Here is an 11,854-nt window from a genome sequence, read left to right on the forward strand (position 1 = left end):
TATGACTATGTATACTTTGTTTACTACTCTATTATGAGAACTTATCTCAGCTTCTGGCACAAAGATACTCAATGAATATTTGCTGAATGGATTGATTAATTAATGCCCCAGTTGGCAGTTTTAGACATGTTTTTATGCCCCCTCTTCAATCCTGATCTTTACACTGAGGTTCAGTTGCGTAAACATTAAGCTGGCTTAGGAAACACAAACATAAGTAAATACAGGGAAAGTAGTAAAAATGAGTGAAGTGACCCTGGAGTAAAACCAACAGAGAATAGTTGGGACTGTGGAAAAATAGAGAGTATATGCAGTGTTAAAAGGCATTTAAATAGAAAAAAATACCACATTAGCCAAAGAAACATGGTCAGTGGGTTGACAGTTTGTGACCACTCTTCTGGCTCAAACAAAACTGCTGTCACTCAATACTGGAAACTAGCCACCATCTCGTGAATCAACCATGGCATGTAAATACTTGTTTATCCGAGGGGAACTGTTTGTTTCAAGGAGTTCATAGATGTATCTGCCAAAGGGTATTCATTCATACCATCACCAGAGAATTAATTTAGGTAAAGATCTTTGAGAGAGTTCCAATAGTAAGAGAGAATAAAATTGAACAAAGCAGCAACACAGTGTCTGCCATAAGTTTATCAATTTACTTCCCTTAGGAAACGTTCCTCTGGATGTTAAATGATCTATGAAATTGATTGACTCAAAAGCAAATAAACCCAAAACAAACAAAAATAGGAGAAAACCTTTAAAAAATCTGCAATGCATAATTGTGTATTTTAAATTACATTTAATAGTATATGTATAAAACTGAAAAATTAATGGCAAAGAGTGACAAAAGGGGGACAAAATAAAATCAGGGAAGACTTTCTGGAGATGAGTAACATATTCACCAGATTTTAAAATGTGATAGTAGGAAAGGATTTAAAATACCTAATTATATTGAGGGGTTCTTTCATGCCAAGAGCTGTTGTAAACATGCTACGTTATAATGCATTTACTCCTCTCGACAACCCTGCCAAGTTGATATTATTATTATTACTTTACTGATGAGGAAATGGAAACATAGTGACTTTGTTGAATTCCCCCAATATCCTATAGCTAGTAAACAACAGAGTTGGGACTCAAAACCAGGTTTTACTCATTCAAAGGCCTAAAGCTATTTCATGTACTATATTTTAATAACTAAATCACATAGCTATCTTTTGATAACTAACCAAATATATTCATATATATCCTTAATATCTATATATTATATAAATTGATGAAATTAATGAAAAGAAATATGACCTATACATTACCTTTTAATATCAAAAAGGAAAATTTCTATAACTATCTATTCCAACAAACCAACAAGAACATAAGAAACTCATAACAGGTTACTCCAAAAGTAAGTAAATACCACTTTTATTTTCCATCTCTTCCCTAACTTCAAAGGCTGAGAAACAACTGAACAATGGCTATGGAGTTTGAGGGAGAAAGAAAATGACAAGATAATTGCATACCCAGCCAAGCTATTATTCACCTATGAGAGCAGCAGAAATATATTTTTAGATATTTAAGGATGATAAAGTTTACTACTTAACTATTCAACTTAGAAAAAGAATAATTCTGGTTGATCAAAATAGGAGACAACGGTTCTCAAAGTATGATTTTTTATAAGAAAGAAAAAGATAATAGTCAAAATAATAATTTTGAGAAGGATCAGTGTGTGATACAAAATAAATCATTGTGAGGAAAGACATTGGTGGTTGGTGACTTATCATGGCAACTGTGATGACCGTGACCAATGTTCCAGAGATCTATGATGTGAGGAGAACTGAGCATAGAGGTGTTCACTCCCACATCTGAGGACTGGGGCTGGATGATGCTTTGGAGGCTCAACAGGCTTCCCAGGGCATGGTGGGTCAGCTTTGCTGCACAGCAGGCAGCTCGTGTGGGGCTGGAGATGATCCATAAAGGGAAGATTGTCAAGTGGGCAGTCCTCATTGCTGGTCAGCTGGGCAGAGGGAAGACAGCCATCGCCCTAGACATGGCATAGGCCCTGGGACCTGACACCTTGTTCATAGCCATCACCGGCAGTGAGATCTCCCTGGAGATGAGCAAGACCCAGGCACTGACACAGGCTTTCTGGCCATCTTTTGGCATTCACTTCAAGGAGGAGATGGAGATCATCGAAGGGGAAGTGGTTGAGACCCAGATTTATAGAACAGTGACAGGAATGGGCTCCAAGGTGGGCAAACTGACTAACAAAACCAAGAAGATGGAGACCATCTATGACCTGGGCATGAAGATGATTGAGTCCCTGACCAAAGACAAGATCCACGCTGGTGACATGATCACTATTGACAAAGCAATGGGAAAGATCTCCAAGTTGGGCCACTCCTTTACATGGTCTGGTGACTACAACCCCATGGACTCCCAGACCAAATTCAGGCAGCCCCCATATGGGAAGCTCCAGAAATGCAAGGTGCATACTGTGTCCCTTGCACAAGATCAACATCATCAACTCCCACACGCATGGCTTCCTGGCTCTCTTCTCATGTGACACAAGAGAGATCAAGTCAGAAGTTGCCAAGCAAATCAATGTCAAAGTGGCCGAGTGGATGGAACAAAATAGAGAGTTTAAGAATCTATATCTATATCTGTATACCTACCTTTTGAAATGTATTATATGATAAAGGTGACAATAATAATCAGCAAAATGAGAATATATTTTATTTCTAATTGGTACACTTTAAATACTTTTGGCCAGATACATTTTCTTTGTGTGATATTACAACACATACTTCATAATATAACATTCCTGATTATAAGATTCTAAATGTCACTACCACCCCTCAGTTATTGTGACACACAAAAACACAAGTACACAATTACAAATTGATCTTAAAGGAGAGATACTGCTCATAGTTGAGTAGAACTGGTATAAAAGGTATGAGAAAACTCTGCTACCCATCTGTAGTAATGATGCTAAAAATAAAATGAGGTAATATATTAAAGACACCTTCACAGGAACTAAAGATTTAAACATTAAAAATAAAAATCACACTAGAAAAGTATTGTGAATAATTATTAATATTGGGCTTTGAAAGCATGACCACAGTGGGTCAAACTATAAAGACAATCACTGGTAGAACTTTATTTGATAATAACAGTAACAAATTCTAAAGAAACATTGAAGGTAAATGACAAATTGGGGGAGTATTTACAAAATAGAAATAAAGTAAAAGGTAAATATGCTTACATTAGAAACAGGTTTGTGAAAATGAATTTTAAAATATGCAAATAATAAACTTAAGAAAAATATTTAACTGCACAAGTAGTAAAGTAAATGCAAATTAAAATAATATATTGTATCTCATTAACTGACAAAGATAAAAACAAAAGTAACAATACCTAGAGGCAGTGCAGACATGGGAAAATTAGCACTCTTATACATTGCTAATGGCTTATTTGGAAATATGTAACAAATGCCTCAAAATATGTATGCTATGTGCATAAGAATTTCTACTTCAGGGAATTTATCTTAAAGAAATAATCAGAAATTTACAAATACAGAAGTGATTATCATAGCATTGCTCATATAGTGATTTAAGTTATAGGTTATATATAAAAGAGACCCCTTAACATATGGCATGAAAAATAGATACAATTGTGTCTTTCTAATGTAAACAGCCCTTCTAATCTCAGCACGTAGTATTCATCCTTGGATCTAAGGCCACTGCTCCAGTTCTCATTATCTTCCAGTCAAGAGGAAGGTAGAAAAGCCCAGGGTAGCACATAGCATTCATTTATTTTTAGGGACAGAACTAAGAAGTGGAACATGCCACTTCTGCTCAGAATTCACTGACTACAATAATCACATGGCCAAAATTGCAACGGCATGTTGTAAACATAGTTTTAGGATGGACATCCATGGGTCCAGCTAACCTTAGGAGTTCAATTGTTAAGTAAAAGGAGAATGGAAATTGATATACATTTATCAGCTTATGCAGCAATGAAACATTATAACAAGTAAACACTTCCAATGTTTTGATTAAACAGATACATAGGTATCCACATGATGGACTAGCCTCTAGCCATTAAAATTAATGCTGAGGAAGAGCATTTAGTTACCTATGGAAAAAAGTTCTTGCCCAAATCTTGTTCCAGTTGTCTTTATGACACTGCAGATAGGAATCTGACAGCGAAAACACAGTATCTTTAGTAGTCCATGTTCTTATTTGACTATGTTGTTTTGGATTTAAGGCAGAATCAGGCTTCAATAGATACACGGAATGTATTTATCCAAATTACTTACCTAACCCCTGCTACATTTTTTTGATTCCTCAGTTTCTGGGTAATCCTAATTAGTACTTCCATTCCAGTGTTTGATGCAATAACTACTTTTGATTGAGTGCATAAGAATCATTCACAACGCCAAGCATTTTTCTTCCATTAAGCCTTTTATCCTCAAATATTCCCAAGAAGTAGATACTAGAATTATCATCACTCTTGCTCATAAATAAGGAAACAGGCACAGAGTAGTTAAATTTGCCCACATGTACCAGCTAATAAGTGGCAAAGGCAAGGTTAAAATCTCAATCTCACTCTTAAGCCTGTATTCTTTTTATTATTATTATTATTATTATTATACATTAAGTTCTGGGTTACATGTGCAGAACGTGCAGTTTTGTTACATAGGTATACACATGCCATGGTGATTTGCTGCACCCATCGACCCGTCAACTACATTAGGTATTTCTCCTAATGTTATCCATCCCCTAGTCCCCCAACCCCCACAGGCCCCAGTGTGTGATAGTTCCCGCCCTGTGTCCATGTGTTCTCATTGTTCAACTCCCACTTATGAGTGAGAACATGTGGTGTTTGGTTTTCTGATCTTGTGATAGTTTGCTGAGAATGATATTTTCCAGCTTCATCCATGTCCCTGCAAAGGATATGAACTCATCCTTTTTTCTGGCTGCATAGTATTCCATGGTGTATATGTGCCACAGTTTCTTTATCCAGTCTATCATTGATGGACATTTGGGTTGGTTCCAAGTCTTTGCTATAGTGAATAGTGCCGCAATAAACATACGTGTGCATGTGTCTTTATCGTAGAATGATTTATAATCCCTTGGGTATATGTCCAGTAATGGGATTGCTGGGTCAAATGGTATTTCTGGTTCTAGATCCTTGAGGAGTCACCACACTGTCTTCTACAATGGTTGAACCAATTTACACACCCACCAACAGTGTAAAAGCATTCCTATTTTTCCACAACCTCTCCAGCATCTGTCATTTCCTGACTTTTCAATGTTCGCCATTCTAACTGGCATGAGATGGTATCTCATTGTGGTTTTGATTTGCATTTCTCTAATGACCAGTGATGATGAGCATTTTTTCATATGTCTGTTGGCTGCATAAATGTCTTCTTTTGAGAAGTGTCTCTTCATATCTTTGCCTATTTTTTGGTGGGGTTGTTTGCTTTTTTTCATGTAAATTCGTTTAAGTTCTTTGTAGATTCTGGATATTAGCGCTTTGTCAGATGGATAGATTGCAAAAATGTTCTCTCATTCTGTAGGTTGCCTGTTCACTCTGATGATAGTTTCTTTTGCTATGCAGAAGCTCTTTAGTTTAATTTGATCCCATTTGTCAATTTTGGCTTTTGTTGCCATTGCTTTTGGTGTTTTAGACGTGAAGTCTTTGCCCATGCCTATGTCCTGAATGGTACTGCCCAGGTTTTCTTCTAGGATTTTTATGGTCCTAGGTCTTACATTTAAGTCTTTGATCCATTTTGAGTTGATTTTTGTATAAGGTGTAAGGAAGGGGTCCAATTTCAGTTTTCTGCATATGGCTAGCCAGTTTTCCCAGCACCATTTATTAAATAGGGAATCTTTTCCCCGTTGCTTGTGTGTGTCAGGTTTGTCAAAGATCAGATGGTGGTAGATGTATGGTGTTATTTCTGAGGCCTCTGTTCTGTTCCATTGGTCTATATATCTGTTTTGGTACCAGTACCATGCTGTTTTGGTTACTGTAGCCTTGTAGTAAAGTTTGAAGTCAGGTAGCATGATGCCTCCAGCTTTGTTCTTCTTGCCCAGGATTGTCTTGGCTATGCGTGCTCTTTTTTGGTTCTATATGAAGTTGAAAGTAGTTTTTTCCAATTCTGTGAAGAAAGTCAATGGTACCTTGATGGGGATAGCATTGAATCTATGAATTCCTTTGGGAAGTAAGGCCATTTTAACGATATTGATTTTTCCTATCCATGAGAAAGGACTGTTTTTCCATTTGTTTGTGTCCTCTCTTATTTCCTTGAGCAGTGGTTTGTAGTTCTCCTTGACTAGGTCTTCACATACCCTGTAAGTTGTATTCCTAGCTATTTTCTTCTCTTAGTAGCAATTGTGAATGGGAGTTCACTCATGATTTGGCTCTCTGTTTGTCTGTTACTAGTGTATAGGAATGCTTGTGATTTTTGCACATTGATTTGGTATCCCCAGACTTTGCTGAAGTTGCTTATCAGCTTAAGGAGATCTGAGGCTGAGAAGATGAGGTTTTCTAAATATACGATCATGTCTTCTGCAAACAGAGACAATTTGACTCCCTCTCTTCCTATTTAAATATGCTTTATTTCTTTATCTTGCCTGATTTCCCTGGCCAGAACTTCCAATGCTATGTTGAATAGGAGTGGTGAGAGAGGGCATGCTTGTCTTGTGCCAGTTTTCAAAGGGAATGCTTCCAGTTTTTGCCCATTCAGTAAGATATTGACTGTGGGTTTGTCATAAATAGCTTTTATCATGTTGAGATACGTTCCATCGATACCTAGTTTATTAAGAGTTTTTAGCATGAAAGGCTGTTGAATTTTGTCGAAGGCCTCTTCTGCATATATTGAGATAATCATGTGGTTTTTGTCGTTGGTTCTGTTTATGTGATGGATTACGTTTATTGATTTGTGTATGTTGAGCCAGCCTTGCATCCCAGGGATGAAGCCAACTTGATCATGGTGGATAAGCTTTTTGATGTGCTGCTGAATTTGGTTTGCTAGTATTTTACTGAGGATTTTCGCATCGATGTTCACCAGGGATATTGGCCTAAAATTCTTTTTTTGTTGTTGTATCTCTGCCAGGCTTTGGTATCAGGATGATGCTGGCCTCATAAAATGAATTAGGGAAGATTCCCTCTTTTTCTATTGATCGGAATCATTTCAGAACGAATGGTACCAGCTCCTCTTTGTATCTCTGGTAGAATTCAGCTGTGAATCTGTCTGGTCCTGGACTTTTTTTGGTTCATAGGCTATTAATTATTGCCTCAATTTCAGAGCCTGTTATTGGTCTATTCAGAGATTCAACTTCTTCCTGGTTTAGTCTTGGGAGGGTGTATGTGTCCAGGAATTTATCCATTTCTTCTAGATTTTCTAGTTTATTTGCGTAGAGGTATTTATAGTATTATCTGATGGTAATTTGTATTTCTGTGGGATCAGTGATGATATCCCCTTTATCACTTTTTATTTTGTCTATTTGATTCTTCTCTCTTTTCTACTATATTAGTCTTGCTAGTGGTCTATTTTGTTGATCTTTTCAAAAAACCAGCTCCTGGATTCGTTGATTTTTTGAAGGGATTTTGTGTCTCTATCTCCTTCAGTTCTGCTCTGATCTTAGTTATTTCTTGTCTTCTGCTAGCTTTCGAATTTGTTTGCTCTTGTTTCTCTAGTTCTTTTACTTGTGATGTTAGCGTGTCGATTTTAGATCTTTCCTGCTTTCTCTTGTAGGCATTCAGTGCTATAAATTTCCCTCTATACACTGCTTTAAATGTGTCCCAGAGATTCTTGTACGTTGTGTCTTTGTTCTCATTGGTTTCAAAGAACATCTTTATTTCTGCCTTCATTTCATTATTCACCCAGTAGTCATTCAGAAGCAGGTTGTTCAGTTTCCATTTAGTTGTGTGGTTTTGAGTGAGATTCTTAATCCTGAGTTCTAATTTGATTGTAAATCTGTGGTCTGACAGGGGGTTTGTTGTGATTTCAGCTGGTAAAGTTTCCGCTAAGAAATATATTGTTAGTCTGATGAGGATCTCTTAAATGTGACTTGACACTTTTGCTATTTATAGAATTCTTTTTGTCTTTGACTTTTGATAGTTAGACAATAATATACCTCAAGGAAGACCCTTGTGCATTGAATATATAGGGGTATGTTTGAGCTTCCTGTATCTGGATGTCTATATCTCTTACAAGACTTGGGAAGTTTTCTGCTATTTTATTAAAAGGTTTGCAATGACATTGTGCATCTCTTCTCTTTCTGGAACACCCAAAATTCAAATATTTGGTTGCTTTATGGTGTCTCCTATGTTAAATAGGCTTTGTTCTTTGTTATTTTTTCTTTTTTATCTGACTATTTCAAAGATTTGCCTTCAAATTCAGAAATCAATTCTTCTGCTTTATTTAATCTACTGATAAAACTCTTAATTGCAATTTTTATTTTATTCATTGAATGTTTTCTATTTCAGAATTTCTTTTGGTTCTTTCTTATGTTGTCTATTTTTGTTGAATTTCTAATTCAGAACAGGAATTTGTTTTCCTGATTCATGTGTACCGTTTTTCCTTCTTCTCTTGTATCTCACTGAGTTTGTAATATCTTCATTTTGAATTCCTTTTCAGGTATTTCAAGATTTTTCTTTTCATTAAAATCTGTTGCTGGATAATTATTGTATTCCTTTGGAGGTGTCAAATTTTTCTGCTTTGTAAATGTTTCTCATGTTTTCAATTTGATATTTTCACATCTAATGCAATGGTTGCTTCTTTGGTTTTATGGATTGACTTTCATAGAAAAAGACTTTTTTCTATACATGTATCTACAGTGTTAGTTTGGTATGGGTGCTTTGGCTTTGATTCTGTGTGGGCACAGTATTGTAGTTTCCATATGTGTATTGGCCTGCTCTCATGCTGCCAATAAAGACATACACAAAACTGGGTAATTTATAAAGAAAAGAGGTGTAACTGACTCACAGTTCATCATGGCTGGGGAGGCCTCAGAAAGCTTACAATCATGGCAGAAGGGGGAGCAAATATGTCCTTCTTTACATGGTGGCAGCAAGACATGCTGAGCAAAAGAAGGAAAACCTCCTTATCAAACCATCAGATCTCATGGGAACTCACTATCATGAGAACAGCATGAGAGTAACCTTCCCCATAATTAAATTACCTTGCACTGGTTCCCCCTCATGACACATGGGGATTATTGAAACTACAATTCAAGAGGTTATTTGGGTTGGGACACAGCCAAACCATATCATTCCATCCCTGGCCCCTCCCAAATCTCATGTCCTCACATTTTAAAACACAATTACGCATTTCCAACAGTCCCCCAAAGTCTTAATTCATTCCAGCATTAACTCAAAATTCCAAGTCCAAAGTCTCATCTGAGACCAGGCAAGTCCCTTCCACCTATGATCCTGTAAAATCTAAAGCAAGTTAGTTACTTCTTAGATACAATGGGAATACAGGCATTGAGTAAATACACCCATTCCAAATGGGAGAAATTGGCCAAAATGAAGGCACTGCAGGCCCCATCCCATTCTGAAATCCAATAGGGCAGTCATTAATCCTTAAAATTTTGAAATGCTCCACTTTTACTCCATGTCATACATCCAGGGCATGCTGATGCAAGAGGTGGGCTACCACAGCCTTGGGTAGCTCCACATCTGTGGCTTTGCAGGGTACAGCCTCCCCTACTGGCTACTTTCACGGGCTGGCATAGAGTGCCTGCAGCCTTTCCAAGTGCACAGCACAAGCTTCTAGTGGATGGGGTCTGGAGGATGGTGGCCTTCTTCTCATGGCTGTACCAGGCAGTGCACCAGTGGGCCTCTGGGTGGGGGCTCCAAACCCACTTTTCCCTTCCACAGCAGAGGTTCTCCACGAGGGCTCTACCCCAGCTGCAAAATTCTGCCTGGACTTCCAGGCATTTCCACACATTGTCTGAAATCTAGGTAGAGGTTCACAGACCTAAATTCCTGACTTCTATGCACCCAGAGGCTCAACACCACGTGGAAGCCACCAAGGCTTGGGGCTTGCACTCTCTGAAGCAATGGCCTTAGCTGTACATTGGCTCCTTTTAACCACAGCTGGAGCTGAAGCAGCTAGGATGTAGGACAACCTGTCCCAAGGCTGCATAGAGCAAGGTGGCCCTGGGTCTGGTCCAGGAAACCATTTTTCCCTCCTAGGCCACCAGGCCTGTGATAGGAGAGGCTTCCATGAAGGTCTCGGACATGCCCTGGAGATATTTTCCCCATTGTCTTGGTGAATAACATTTGGCTCCTTGTTACTTATGTAAATTTCTGCCACAGGCTTGAATTTCTCCCCAGAAAATTGTTTTTTCTTTTCTATCACATAATAGGGTGCAAATTTTCCTAGCTATTATACTCTGCTTTCCTTTTAAACATAAGTTCCCATTTCAAAACATCTCCTTGTAATGCACAAAACTGAATGCTTTCAAAATAATCCAGGTCACATATTGAATGCTTTGCTGCTTAGAAATTTTTTCCACAAGATACCCTAAATCATCTCTCTCAAATTCAAAGTTCCACAGATCTCTAGGGCAAAGACAAAATGCTACCAGCCTCTTTACTAAAACACAGATAGCAATATTGACCTTTACTCCACTTCCCATCCAGTTCCTTATCTTTATCTGAGACCACCTCAGCCTGGACTTCATTGTCCATATCAGTATGAACATTTTGGTCAAAGCCATTCAACAAGTCTCTGGGAAGTTCTAAACTTTCCCACATCTTCCTGTTTTCTGAGGTCTCCAAGTATTTAGGAAGTCCCAAACTTTCCCACATTTTCCTGTCTTCTTCTATGCCCTCCAGACTATTCCAACCTCTGCCTGTAACCCATTTCCAAATGCACTTCCACATTTCCTGCTATCCTTATAGAAGCACCCTACCCTGCCAGTACCAATTTACTGTTTTTATCTGTTCTCATGCTGCCAATAAAGACATATCCAAGACTGGGTAATTTATAAAGGAAAGAAGCTTAACTGACTCACAGTTCAGCATGGCTGGGGAGGTCTCAGGAGACTACAATCATGGCAGAAGGGGAAAGAAACATGTCCTTCTTCACATGGCAGCAGCAAGGAGAAGTGCTGACCAAAAGGGGGAAAACTCTTATAAAACCATGAGATCTCATGAGAACTCAATCACTATCATGAGAACAGCATGAGGTAATTGTCCTCATAATAAAATTACCTCCTATTGGGTCCCTCCCATGACATGTGGGGATTATAGGAACTATAATTTAAGAAGAGATTTGGCTGGGGACACAGCCAAACTGTATCTATATTATTTCTTCAGCTATAATCAGTGTCAGTGATGTCTGAGTTTCTCATTGGCCTATGCTGTCATTGTTAGTTGAGGCTGTGGCAAGGCTTTGTTGGGATAGGGTAACCAAGTCAGTTTGTCTTGAGGCACCAGTAGTGGTGGTGGTGGTGGTGGTGGTGGTGGTGGGTTGGGCGTAGCAGTTCTCGGGCCCCTGGGTACTATATATGGACACTGGTGGTCTGGACAAGCTGGTTTTGGGCATCCAGATAGCTTTCTCTAATCCTGGCAATGGCAGCAGTGGGAAGGGCAGGTGGGGGAAGTCCTTGGGCCCCTAGGTAGTGTACATGGTGTTGGTGGTGGCAGTGGCTGTGGTAGGTGAACCCTTGGACCCCCAAGTGGCAGATGTGGACATCAGCTGTGGTAGCAGTGGGCTGAGCCAGCCAGTCTATAGACTTCTAGGAGGTATGTGCAGGTGAAAATGGCAGGAGCATCATGCTCATCCTCAGGTATCTGGAAGGCATATGTGGACCCTGGTGGTGGCAGGTGGGGCGAGTCAATC

The 11,854-nt window shown here is 38.7% G+C and overlaps 1 pseudogene; it reads left to right on the plus strand.

Annotated features, from left to right (window-relative positions):
* The first annotated feature begins 1,770 nt into the window (after nt 1-1,770).
* LOC100982475 (ruvB-like 2) lies at nt 1,771-2,684 on the plus strand (annotated as a pseudogene).
* The last annotated feature ends 9,170 nt before the right edge of the window (nt 2,685-11,854 follow it).

This window comes from Pan paniscus, chromosome X (genome assembly GCF_029289425.2).
Source record: "Pan paniscus chromosome X, NHGRI_mPanPan1-v2.0_pri, whole genome shotgun sequence".
Taxonomy (NCBI): domain Eukaryota; kingdom Metazoa; phylum Chordata; class Mammalia; order Primates; family Hominidae; genus Pan; species Pan paniscus.